At 37.2% G+C, this 13,438-nt stretch overlaps 1 protein-coding gene across 1 annotated transcript in view; it reads left to right on the top strand.

Moving 5' to 3' along the window:
* The window catches only part of PPHLN1 (periphilin 1), a 63,186-nt gene that overhangs the window by 40,269 nt on the left and 9,479 nt on the right, over positions 1 to 13,438 (top strand). The gene's annotated exons all lie outside the window — the stretch shown is intronic.

A 13,438-nucleotide genomic window follows, 5' to 3' on the forward strand; every position in this document is an offset into this window, starting at 1 on the left:
GAGCTTGTGCTGTTGCTCATTTCAGGCAAAATTACCTAGGTTAGAAAATGTCCCCTAATTAAAACATGAGTAAAGAGGTAAGTTAAGTGAAGCCAAAGGAACTGGAACAGTAGCTAGAAAATATATCAAAGGAGTGTTTCTGATTATGGATGAGGTCACACATGCGTTATTTCTGACAGGAGTAGACCAAACAAGAGTAACAGGCCAGATGGGAGTAGAAAATAGGGAAGCTGTAGATTTTCATTCCCTCTTAGCTCTTCTGTTGTCCTTCAGACCTTGTGTACTTAACGTACAGTAGCAAGGCCTTAATGATGGACTCATCATCATCCGCCCAATTTGGTTGGTAGCGTACTATGTATCATGCTTCCTCTGAGTTTGTTTGTTTTATTTAAATGTAAGATGTAATTAAGTGTGTTAATGTATTTTTTCCTAATTAAGAATACATTTGTCTCGGTTTTTGGTATTTTGCCTTAGGCTTCTCAGAAAAATTGAAGACTATTCCTTTACTTGGTGATATCACCTGCCTATGATCTTGTTTCATCCTTCTGTGATTTATTAGTCTTCTTGCATCAATGCCCCCCCTCTCCTTACATACAAGTCAAATAATTTATTACTTTTTACACATTCATAGACACTTTTTTTTTCCATATTAATTCGGACTTGCCAATTTTTCTACGATCTTGTAATATTTATTCTAAACCACTTTAGTTTTTACTGTTGCAAAATGAAATCAATTAAGTTGTTAATGCTTATTTGCATCTTTATAGTTCACACCTGCCTTAAGTTTTTTTTTTTTTGTGCTGGGATCTTTCTGTTTTATAAGTATGAGCTATTTGTTAGAAATCTACATTTTCATATTTATGAAATGCAAGATGGAGAACATAAAAGCTTTTGGTCAATATCTTCATAGTATCATTGAATCTGCTTACAATACATTGATTTCAAACAGGTTACTTGCAAAAGGATGCAAAAAATCCAGCCACTTTCCTTTTCCTGTGTTTGGCTCACTATGCTTTAGCAGTTGCAGTCCTGCACTTTCCATTTGTTTGGCTGTGTTCTCTTCCTGTTCCACGGGCATTAATGGGTTACTTGGTGTATGCACTGCAGTGTTCCTAATTACAAACTGCTGCATATGCAAAATCAGTGCAGCTCACTCGTTTTACTTCAGCACCTGAAGGTACAGTTTAATAAGGAAGTGTATTACCACACTGCAGCTTTTTGCCAGCAGCTTTTTTCATTGGAAAACTGATAAAACCTGAATGTTCCTTAATATGCAGTGCTCACAGGGCAATGCTTTTAAAAGAGCTTCACACCAGAAACGTACGTGTGTGCGTACCCCGAAACAGTCGGGTGTTTCTTAGAGAGACACAAATGCATTAGGTGGAGTTCACCTTTAGCTTTCTATCACTGTCTATGGAGGATTTTGTGTTTCGCTGTTTATTTTGCCTTATGTTTTTTAATATAAACAGGTTTTGGCCTGTTCTGAGCACATTATTTTGAAGTCGGTGAATCTGGGGACTCCACTTGTTAATCAGTGTCATAATTGACACAGTTTTTGATATAGTGGTGCCTCATTTATGTTTATTCAAGCAGTACTGCTTATTTTAAGATCTTAAACAGGACTGTTTGCAGACAGTGTTAAAGGGGATTGTTTACGGATATTATAATTTGATGGCAGATCGATGGAATACTTAAATGAGAGAATGTGAGTAGTTAGCTACTTGGTAGAAGTGCTGGACTTCATTGAAACCAAAGAAGATGTGAAAGAAGGTTGTCGCTGTTTCACTCAGTGCTCAGCTGTTTAAATCTGAAAGACAAGATCCACTTCTTGGTCAGATAAAGTGAAAGCTAAGTTGTTGTCAATTAAAAGTTGTGTTTTTTTTTTTTTTTTTTTTTTTTCCAAGTAACAGGTAGCATTGATTCTTTGATTTAAAATTTCTTTTTCTGTTGTGAGAAACCAGAAGAACTTAACAACAGGATGAAAAAAGGCTTGGAAACTTTAATACTGAATAGATTAGGCAGAAGAAAGATTTGTTTCAAGAGATGATGTGTATGAACAATGTTGGAAAAGGCATTAGGAAGAGAAGAAACTCTAGAGATTTGTGGGCCTTGATATATAATTGGGAACTAATTTGCCTACTGAAAAACTGTCAGAAGTTAAGATGCTTGGAAGGATAAGCTAAACTGATACTGGTGAACCACCTTAGAAAGCTGAAGGACAAAACCAAAATGATGAATAGTCTGAAGCAGTAGTTTCTGTGGGAATAAAGGTTCTTATGTGTGGTTCTTGTATTGTTGGTGGGGGTTTGTTGTTGTTTGGCTTAATAACTTGAATTTAATTTAGAGGCTAGGGTGAGCCTCCTATCCAACTTTGTCTCCAGTTTATTCTTTGGTACAAAAGAATATTACATTATTAGACTTGAGGGGTGGTTTTAGCAGTGTTGCCTGATTTTGTTTTTGAACTGTTCCAAAGGTGGAGGATAAAATTTTCTCTTCATTGGCTCAATGCCAAGGCCTAAACTTTTAAGCAGTTTTCTTTCTTACAACCTACTGTGTTTTGTATGAAGCATCTTTTGAATTTTGGAGGAATATTTCAGCATTGGTACATCCTGAATTGAAATGGAATGAGAATAGGATCAGTCCAATGTACCTAATAATTAGATCCAAAAATTCCAATTGCCTCAGAAATAGCCCTAGCACAAAGAACTACTGTATATCTGTTTCACCCCCAAACCTACTGATTTCACATCAGCTCTATCAGTATTCCAAATACAGCCTGAGTGTTCATCTTCTGAAAAACTTAGAGATGAAACCCAAGTGGTGCTTAAAACAGGTTGGATGTAGTGCAGAGACAGTGTCATAAAGGAGAGGTTTCATAAAACCATATGTGATATTGGCAAGATGGTGACTGAGCAAAAATGCAAAAACCCCTGGTAAGTGGCAAACAAAACATAGTGGCAGGAAGGTGGGTGACAGGAGGGATTCAATGTTTGCCATAGAAGCTGGTTTCCATTTCTCCTGTGCTGACAACTGCTGTCAAGCCTCAGGAGGTTGGAGTAAACAGCAACAGAGGAGCATTGCACAGACAACCTGTAGGTAGGGAACATCTGCTGTAATGGGAATCTACAGCTTTATGGATTTTGTGTGTCTTTTACAGACTCTAGGGCTGATCATAATATAACACAAACTTGTTTTGTAGATGCTGGTGCATGTAGATCCTTGTGCATGTAGTTTAATCCTCTAATCTGTTTGTAATCTGATTTGTATACATCACTGAGAGGTGTGGAAATCTAGGATCCTCTGTGACCCAAACCACTTTGACAGGTTGTATTTGTCACCTGGTTCTTAAGTTTCTGTTTCTTTTTATATTCTGTATCTCAGTGCCTAGCCTGTCTTCTTTCTTCTGGTAGTTTTTTCACTGAGCATGTTAAACTCTGTGTTTTAAAATGAGCAGGCTATGCTTTTTTAATAGCTTGTTCTTTTCTGTGAACGTTAGTGGTTTGAGAGCCATTAATTGGGTGGCATTTGGCAGGCAAGCAAAATATTTAAAATTAAAACCCTACATTTTGCAGGAGACTGTTATATGGGTTTTGTTCAAATTATTTTAAGTGCTTGTAGTATTTATGTAGATTTCTATATTAAAATCTTGGCATAGAAAATATTTGTTTGCCCTGGCCTTTAAAATATAAGGTGATCTTATACTTCTTTTACATGTTTTTTTTAATTTTATTCTTAGGAAGATAATTCCAAAGGGCACCAGAATTGGTAACTTACTTTCCTAAATGATAGGGGAAAAATATTTTAATGCAGAAGTTGCTTATACATATGTTTCTTTTGTTAGCTAAGGTTATAAAAACATCAGAAATTTGTCTTGGGCTGTAAGTGACTAACGCACATCAACATTTATCACCAACCCACAAGGATCACTTTCTGGTTTTGTTTAGCTCTTATTTGCGCTGATGTTGTGACTTCCAGTCCACAGTGATTGTCTAGATGTACATTAGTATGGCTATCACAATTGCACGCCTCACAAAATATGTCAGAAAAACAAGACCAAAGATCTTCTGCAAGACAAAGGTTATAGTGTGCTTGCTGTACCTTAGGACTTGGATTTTTGAAAGGCTCATAGTCAATCTGATGTAAAATCACAGAAATTGAATACTGACAAAATCGAGGGTCATGTTGTTCATGGCTCTTTAGCTTCTCATGCTTCTTGAGAAAGGGACTGTTTATACATTAATTTTCTGAACTGTTGAACTTATAGCATTGCTCTGAATGACACTAATAACCTTTAATAGACAGGTTTGATATTGTTTCTCCAGGGTTTAATTGGTTTGCTAGCAATCTTTCCCCTGCTCCTGCCCCCCTGATAGCTTAAACACTTGGTTTCATTACAACATGAGATGTTGTGCTTATATAGGTTCTGTGTGTACTTACTTGACCTTAATTACTCCCCACAAGCAGTTCACCACCTTACTATAGTAGATAATTTATATATTAACTGTTTTGGTCACATGCTAGCTAAATTAAAAAATATCCACATCAGCATTTTATCCACAAAATCAAAAATAGATTAGGGTGTGCTGACACAAGCTTTTCAGTGATCATATTCAACTGGAAACCTGCCTATTTTATTACATGTTTTTTTAAGTTGGCTTCCTGGAGAAACTCACTTAGACAATCACAGAGTATCTGTGCTGTGTATCTTTCAACCTTGTTGTCAGGTTTAAACTAAATTCAATTTAGGCATAAACCAAGATGATTGGTTGTTAGAAGCTTTATGAAAATAGGCAGTAGCAGAAACTGTATGTGTTCCAGTGGGGAAAAAAACATGATATGATTGCCTCTCACTAGACATGAGAAAGTCCCCTTAAGCAAGTGCTGCAGTTGTTTTAAAACCAAAACCAAATCCCCCAACTTGTGCTGCTACAGCTCGAACGTTCAGTGTCTTCAAAGCACTGCCTTAGACACTCACAGTTGATCATCAGGCAGAAATCTATAGGAAGCTATAGTCCTTGGTGGTATTTGCATAGGAACGCCTTGGTTTTATCATGGGGAAGATAAAACCTACAAATATTTCTGTTTCATTCCTGTCTAAAAGTGCCATGACCAGAACTCTCTTCTTCCTTTAGGACACCTCACCACTACCTAACTTTAATAGCCTTGGTTCTACCTATTTTGGAGAATTCACTCATTTGGGAGTACTAGTGCATCGTTAGACATAAGAACTTCTTCCAGTTGGCCTGTTGGAGCCAAACTTTGAACTGGTCGTGAACCAAGACAGTACTCAGCTGCTCCAGCCCCTAAAGTTCTTGAGTAGATCTTGAGAGGAAAGAGCAGTCCCAATAACCAGTATGTTTGGTAGTGAGCTTGCTCAGTTTTGTGAACTGAATGGTCCTTTTTAGTTCAAACTCTAACCCCTTAGTTCATTAAAGTATTTACACTTTAGGAGAATGAAGATAAAAGATTTCTGAATGTTCTATGTATTTATTGTCTGTCAGCTAATGTGATGGAGAACTACTGGAAGTGTGCCATTATAGAGGAATGTTCCCACACCACGGCACAACTCACTGTGACGTAAAGCTGCATGACCTTTCAAATATGTCTGTTACCTGCCACTAAAAAGTTGCCACAAAAGCTCTGTTACAGTTTGAGATGAAGATGTCCCTTTGTTTATTTAAGGGGACCTATGAGCTGGATGCAGCTTCCTTGAAACCTGTAATTAGATGACTTCTGTTGGCGGGGCAGTCTCGCCCATAGCTCTCCCAGCAAGGGGATGGAGACAATGCTTTCACCAGCTCTTGGCAATGACTGATGTGCTTCTCCACACCCAACAAAAGTTCTGGGTTTTTCACACAGCTGGAAGGAAATAAACCTGTGTAGGATGGCATATGAATGGCAAGTTAGAAATCTTCATCTCAAAGTTCCCTCTCTATGGAGAGAGGTGGACCATACGAAAAGGAAGATAGGACAAGGAGTGGATACAGGAGAGCATCCAGAAGGCAGGGGCAAAAGGATGCAAGAGTTCTGAGGAAGAGGCAGAGTGGAACTATGTCTAGCTGAGGAATGAAGTGACCTCTGAATTGGAGGGTGGAGGAAATCTGGAAGAGATGAAAGGATTTGTGATGACAGGAGAGCTAGGGTTGGGAACTGGGAGTGTGGGAAGCAATGAATGAGGGTGGGACTGGACTTGCAGTTGGAGAAAAAAAAAAAAAAAAAAAAAAAGAGGAGTGCCAAGATCAGGAACTATAGCAGCAGCCAAGAGGGTGAGGAAGAAAATGAGATGGGGGGGAAAAGAGGAACTTGGGTGGAGATGGGAATTTATTCTACAGAAGCTCTTAAAGCCCCTAGGCAAATGCAGTGGAGTTTCTCCCTGGCTGGAGGGTGGAGACGCTACATCATGCAAGAAAATACACTGCTATTTCTGGTGCCAGAAACGAGTGGGGAGCAGTCAGGTGCTTCCAGCTTGGTATCTTTCCCTTTGGATGCCCTCGAGGCGTCTGCAGGAAACTGCAATCAGAAGGCAGGAAATGCAGGGTACCTGAAATCCCTTAGGGAAGAATTTGTTAAACGTGATGTCAGTCACTACTGACCATTCTGTTGTCCATTCGGCTCAATTTACTGTAGTTCCCATCAGCTACAAATAAAAACAATATGAATAGTTTTGTTATTTACAAATGAGTTTTGAGTTAAGTTACTAATCTGCTCACCCAAGTGTAAGTCTAGCTATAACTCAAAAATACCTTAAATAATTTTAAAATACTTTTCTTAGTTTTTTCTCAAATTTACTATTGGGCATAACTACAGCTCACAGTACAGATTTCCTTTTTTCTTATATTGCTATTGAAGGATGTTTTCTTGCAAGTATGTTTTTGCTAAAATCAGAAGCAAAGATAAACTCTACTATTCTGTTTCCTGTTTCACTGAGGTCAGCTAATGCTTTTTTTTTTCCCCTTTGATTTTCTAGTAACAGGATACTGAAATGTTTAACTGTGAGCTCTGGAAAGCTCTCTGACTCACCCTTAATTTGGTTTAGGCTATTGATTTCTTGAGCCTAGGTATAAGTGACTGGTGCTTTAAATAACAGAGTTAAGTGTTTCGTAAATACATACAACAAAATTAACGATCTTGTTATTCTTGCAATCTCCTTTTGGGTTGGGAATTACATCTGCATTCCAAATGTGACAATTATCATCTGTACACTAGTAAATATACAGTAAAATGGTTATAGTATCGAGTCATTAACATACCTAATCCAGATGTGATTAATCTAAAATTGCAAATTTATATGTGATTTGTTAAGACAGACTTTAAAAAAAAAAATAGCTACAGTACACATTCTTGGTGTGTGAATTTTCTACATCATTTGTCAGCCCATTTGGGGAATGGGGGTGAACCAAAAAAAAAATCTTGAGTTTAAAATAATTATGTGGTCTCTCATGAACCAGATAAATTACTGAAGAAATTCTGTTTTAGGAGTCTTCCTTTCTATTTTAAGCAGGATGGGCTTTTTGCTACCCAGAAAAGTATGTGTCACTATAATGAGCTGACTCTGGAGACTTTTAATTTGTGTAGGTGTTGCTCATGTCATGGTGAGCAGCATCCAAATGCATTCTTGATTGATGGGAGAATCATAATTTCTGCATGTATGTCTTTCTGACAGCGAGGTGAAAATATAAGGTGACTCCTTGGCTTGTCTTAGACCTGTGCTGTGTGTTGGGGACTTCTGAGAATGTAACCTCTGCTTGGTAACACAAGCCTCTCTCTTTACTCTGCCTATGGACCAGCTTGTTCACTTTTTTTGAATCATGACGTTTGTCATAAATATGTCCCTTTCTCCTTTAGTAAAAGAGCATTCAATCACAACCTTTTTGTGAAGAATTACACTGATTACTTTGAAAGTCTGATGACTTTATAGTAACATGACTTGTGTCTTATTTATCTCATATTTCAGTTTCTCTTCAGTCTGTTGCTGTTTGACTGTGTTTCTGTACAGTAAGATGAAGTATTCTTGAACAATCCAGGTCCATATTCCTGAGAAGTTATGTTAATATATGCAGAAGTCTGTTAGGAATAAAGTGATAAGCTTTGTGCGTTGTGGATCAAGAGGTTTTAAGAGGCAAGGTCATTTAACATGTTACTGAGTCTGAATACTCAGTGTCTCATGTCAGGTAAAGTTTTATGCATATAAAGGTACAAGCTTTCATTGGTACACTTGCAGTTCATTTCAAGATGAAGTGCTCCGTGTGTGTGTGTGCAATGTGTAAGCAAATAGCTTTTACTGTATTTCTTAAAGCTTCTGTATTATATATCTAAAATTAAATCTCTGAAAGAACATGTGTATCTGTAACTTAACAGGGGACAGTGTTTGTTTCCATTCTTTAAGTAATGTTTCCATTAGGTTATGAAGCATACCTTCTGTTTGTTTTTTGTATTCGATTGAAATGCATGAAATGTGAAAGCCTTTATGCCACAAGGTAGTATAGAGGTGCTTAGGTAGTTCACTTGATGTGAGATATATTTTTAATGAATTTCTGATCCTTCAGAGAGCTAGGTTGTATGTGAGCTTGAGTAAAGAGTTGCTAAGAGAGCAGGGAAGACTCGGGTAAAATTATGGTGGCAGAAGTGAAAGTAGTCAGGGGTAGTAATGGTTCCTTTATTATGTGTGTATTGGCCAACTGCAGGGTCTTTGGAGCAAGAAGAATGATTTGGCTTTGTCCACAGTGTAGTTTGCTGAGCAATGCAGAACTAAGAAAACGGGGAGGAGGTGAACAAGTGAAAGAAAGGTTAGTACTACGGTGAGGTGAGATGAAGCGAGTCAATGGATCATATTAAAGCTAAGCAGTAGTTCTAAGCACTGGTTTCAGTGCCAACAAATGGAAAGTGGTAGTCATTTTCTTCATTAAGAGTGTAAGCTACTGACTTAGCCTATGGAAGGCAACTTTAAGAAAAAAATATTTCATAAGTGGTATATGTACCATTCTATAAAGCCCATGATACTTTTAAATAAATAAATAAAATTAACTTTTGTTTAGAGTGTAAATCAATTCTTTGTGGATACTAATCCTTGAAATAACAAAATGTCTTACCTGCTCATTTGAAAACAGAAAATTTGCTATGCTTATACCCTTATGTGATTTTAAAAAACAAAAAGCCCACTGGAATTTCTAAATGAAATGAGAAAATGCCATTCATTTTCATTGGTTTTTTTTTAATTTAATTTGGCTTGCTCTATTCAAACAATTATTTTTTTTCCTCATTTAATTCTGTTTCCAGACAATGTAGTTCAGCCAGGTCTTTACTAGCATGAATTGTTTTGTTTAAAAAAAAAGAAAAAGTTCTGGAAGGCTGCATGAAGTGAGGAATGCCTTATTTTTCAGGATATGTTTGTACGAATAACCCCTGTCTATTCTGTATCTTTGAGAGCACATGGTAATATTGTATGAAGTAAGGTTAAAAGGTAAATGGCATGGTACTGTTTCTTTTGGCTGTTGCATTAAAGTGCTTGACCTTTAGCAACCTATTTTTATCTTAGGCAGTAAACTGTTTAGTTCTGCTTATCAAAAGAGACTTCACTGTTCTCTTTCCATGCTGTTCTTATCCAAAACACACTGTATCAATCCAACATCAGTAGACTTCATCAGCAACAGCTATTATTCTGCATAGAGATACAGTAGAAAAAAGTTTATTTATATTGTAATAGTGCATTTTATTCAGTGCTTTCATATATAGTTCTGTGGTTTCCAGTTTCATTATCTTGTTTTGATCTTCTTTTGTATTACCTCCTTATTAGCTTACTCTTTTTCCAGATTTTAGCTGTTTGACTTGAAATTACTTGTTTCAGTGTCTGCCCAGAACAGAATTTTTTTAGACTATTCAAATAATAGCTTATATATCTTTAAAGATAAGATTAATATGGCAAAATACATACATTTGCAGATATTAGCAGATATCCTAATTATTTGAGGATATCTTCAAATCATCAAGGTGTTGGGGTAATTTATACTTTTAGGAAGTGTTTAGTTGAAGAGTCGACTTTTAGTTGTTGATGTGATCTGCCAGAGTGAAATTCTGCACATTGGAGTATTTGCTGCAGGCAGAACTTGCTCCATCTCTGAAGTGGCCACGATTCATAATGCTGCTGGTGATGCTCAACAAACTTTAACATGCAGGGAGTTGAATAAGTTGCTGGGCAGCTCCTAATTTGTTGTAGCTTTAATTTTTTTTAATTGGCTTGTTAATTTACATGATGCCTTACCATCATTACTGGGAAACAAATATTGGTCTCATAACCAGCCTCCCTGCTTTACGGTTAGAATAAATAAGACGTTTCATGAACTAAATTCAAGATGACTTAGCCTAGACCTCTGGTATCCTTGTGTAGATTTTGTCTCTTGAATACTAGAAATATCTCTGCTATTTTTCTTACTTAGTGAATCATGTTGCATCATGCTGTTTTAGCAATTTATAGATGCCAGGGATCACCGAAAGCTGCTCTAAGTCATCTGAAGAATACAGAACTAAAGCTCTCAACCCCTCCCCCCAAATCAAAAAACTAACCAAAACCACCGCCCCTACCACCCCCCTGCCAAAAAAAAAGCCTCAACACAAAACCGTATTTGATGATCCTGTGGGTTTTTTTATTTTTTTTTTTTTTTCCCTATTGGTCATAATGCTTTTTATAAGGATTGACTGAAGCCAGACTTGAAAAAAATCAAAGCTGCTTGGTAGATGCCAAAATATGAAGACAGGCAAACACTTCAAAAAGTCATGAGTGTGTTCACATGTCTTGCCAAGTTTGTTCCAAATCTGTCCTCTGTCAGTTCACCCCATCAGACAACTTCTGGAAAATGTTCAGTGACACGGGATTGAATAGGGCAGACATTCCTTTAATGAGTTTGATAGGTAACAGTTCTTGTGCTGAAATGCTGCAGCATTGCTTGACTATCTCATTAATAAGGGTTTGTAGTGAGGAAAATGACAATATTATTTGCTTTAAATGATCTTTTAAAATATAAAAAAGGCTTGTTTTTCACATGGAAAAATAGTTCACAATTTAAAAATCAGTGATTCCCAAGCTTTTTTTGAACCAAGTTATTGCTGTGATTCTTCGATATCCCTTACGAGCTGTAACCCAAACTTATCAAGTAACTAATTCCAAGTAGTGTGGGACACAGTCAGTGGTGTATGCACTGAGTAAATGCAGAACTCCCACTGCTTTCCCTTGGAACCACAATTGGTAATCACTGCCCTGAGACATATGATTTAGTAACCATAAAAGATAATCTCTACTCCTTGTGGCTTTCTCTTTGGGAAGAGGCATGCTTTCTACTTTCATCAATTTTTGGATTGTATTTCTGCTTCCAAATTGAAGTGAAAATAGCTAGTATTGTGGGAACCGATTCAGAGGAGGGATAGTTTGGGTGTTGAATGCTAAAAACCCAGAAGGAATGAATATATTTGCAATGAGAAGTGAGGCTTCATCGTGCAGCTTTTCTGGCCTGCTCTCCCCACTGCTGATACGCTAGCTTTATGTTTTCTTCCTTTATGTACTTTGTATTTGGCTGAAGATACAGGCTAAGAGATGTGGTTGTTTCAGCAGGGATCCTGTGTGCTTTGTCTGTCTAGGCTAGGTAGCAGTTCTGTGAGCAGTCCTGGCTGGGTTTGTGCTCCTGCTGCACCCAGGACAAGCTCAGGGACTGAAGACACCAGTAAAGCTGTCGATACACAGCCTTTCTGGATGTCATCTACAGCTGCTTGTTGCCCTCTCACCCAGCATAGGTGATTCATCCCTGCAGCCCCACTGATGTGCTAGCATGTGACCTAATCAGGTTGATGCTACCTTGAAATGAATTTTTGGAGTGATCCTGTATATTGCTGGCTCACATGTACAAGTGGGGTGATGACTTCTGGCATGGGGATGGTGACAGCTGGGAAAGGGGAGTAGTCTTTTCAGCTGTCACAGCTGCATATGAAAAAGATATCCTTCCACAAGCTAGGGAAGGCTTACAGAAGTCTTCAATAACTTGGCCTTAATTTAGTTTTTCCTTTATTTGATTTTATATTTGAAATGAAGACAAAAGTGAATGATGAGAGTGACTTTGGAGGGTAGAGACCAGGACCATGTGACTTGCACATGAAAAAAATTTGAGCCATTATTGAGGTGCTAATAAAACTGATTTGTGAGGCTAATGTAATGTGTGAAGTAATTCTAAACTTTCAGAAACCTTAAGGTTTAACATAAACTAAGTAATAAAATGTTGGTAATCTAAGTAATTGTTTTTCTTCTTGCAGCTGTTGCTTTTCCTTTCTGAAAAGTTGTGTTACATACAGTAATTTACTTACTTCATGTAGTTATGCTGCACATGTGATTAAAAAACCTAGCTTTTTTTTAAACCATTAAAGAAGAGAAAAAAATACAGTTGCTCTTTAGACAGTGGTGGTGAGAAAGCTTTCTCATTTAAGGGCTTGTTCTTAACCTCATCGATCCACTGGCTTTGAGTTTACAATAACGGTGCTGCTGCCAGTTAATCATGGAACTGATCTGCTGGGAGTTGCTCTTAGTTGGAGAAGGAAGATTTATTTTTTATTTTCTTCTCTTACTGCTCATTTACATTGTGCCACTGAAGAAAACAAAGGTGATCCAGACCTCAGGATAAAATTGTGTCTTGCCCGTTAATAAAAATGAGCCCTTTTAACGCAGGATGTTGAATCTGAGGATATTTGTCAAAACTGAAATTGTGAAGACTTGTGTTAAGGGAAAACCATATCACCACAAGTCACTCCTTGGTAAAAGCTCATGCATCATTGCTGATGTTGCACAGTCCATATTATGTGGATTTTAAACTGCTGTACTTTACGTCCAAAATATTTGTGTGTTTTTATTACAAGGAAGATTGGTTTGTCATGTAATTGTTGCTGTTAATATACAGCTCAGTCTGATGGAGCTTAAATGAATATAGCTTTCCTTTATGGTCAGTAGCCGTAACTGAAAGCTACTGAAGCATTTTTAACAAGAGAATCAACACAGACAGGGTCTTTTGTGGATAAACTTCACCCTTCCTGTTTTGGATGGAGCAATAAGTTTACCATGGAGCAGATTTAGGAAATAGCTTTCCATCAATTCAGTATTTTATAAATAAAAAGTTGCAGGGCGAGGTCTTTCCTTTGGCATAAAGCTGATTATTTCCTGTTTAATCCTGAACTGCTGCATTTCAAGTAATGGGATTTTTTTTAGCATCTGTCAGAGAGGAGAGCTTTTAGGATTTTATTTTCAGTTATTGTCCTATGAAAATGGAGTTTCCAGACTTGAAGATCGTTATAGAACAAAGACAAATTAACAGATTTGTTAATTTACATATAAATTGTTGCTTTTTCAGACAATATTTGGACTTAGCTGCACAGTTGTCTGTAGCTGGGCATTCTTACACATATAGCT

This window comes from Merops nubicus, unplaced genomic scaffold (genome assembly GCF_000691845.1).
Source record: "Merops nubicus isolate BGI_N331 unplaced genomic scaffold, ASM69184v1 scaffold10665, whole genome shotgun sequence".
Taxonomy (NCBI): domain Eukaryota; kingdom Metazoa; phylum Chordata; class Aves; order Coraciiformes; family Meropidae; genus Merops; species Merops nubicus.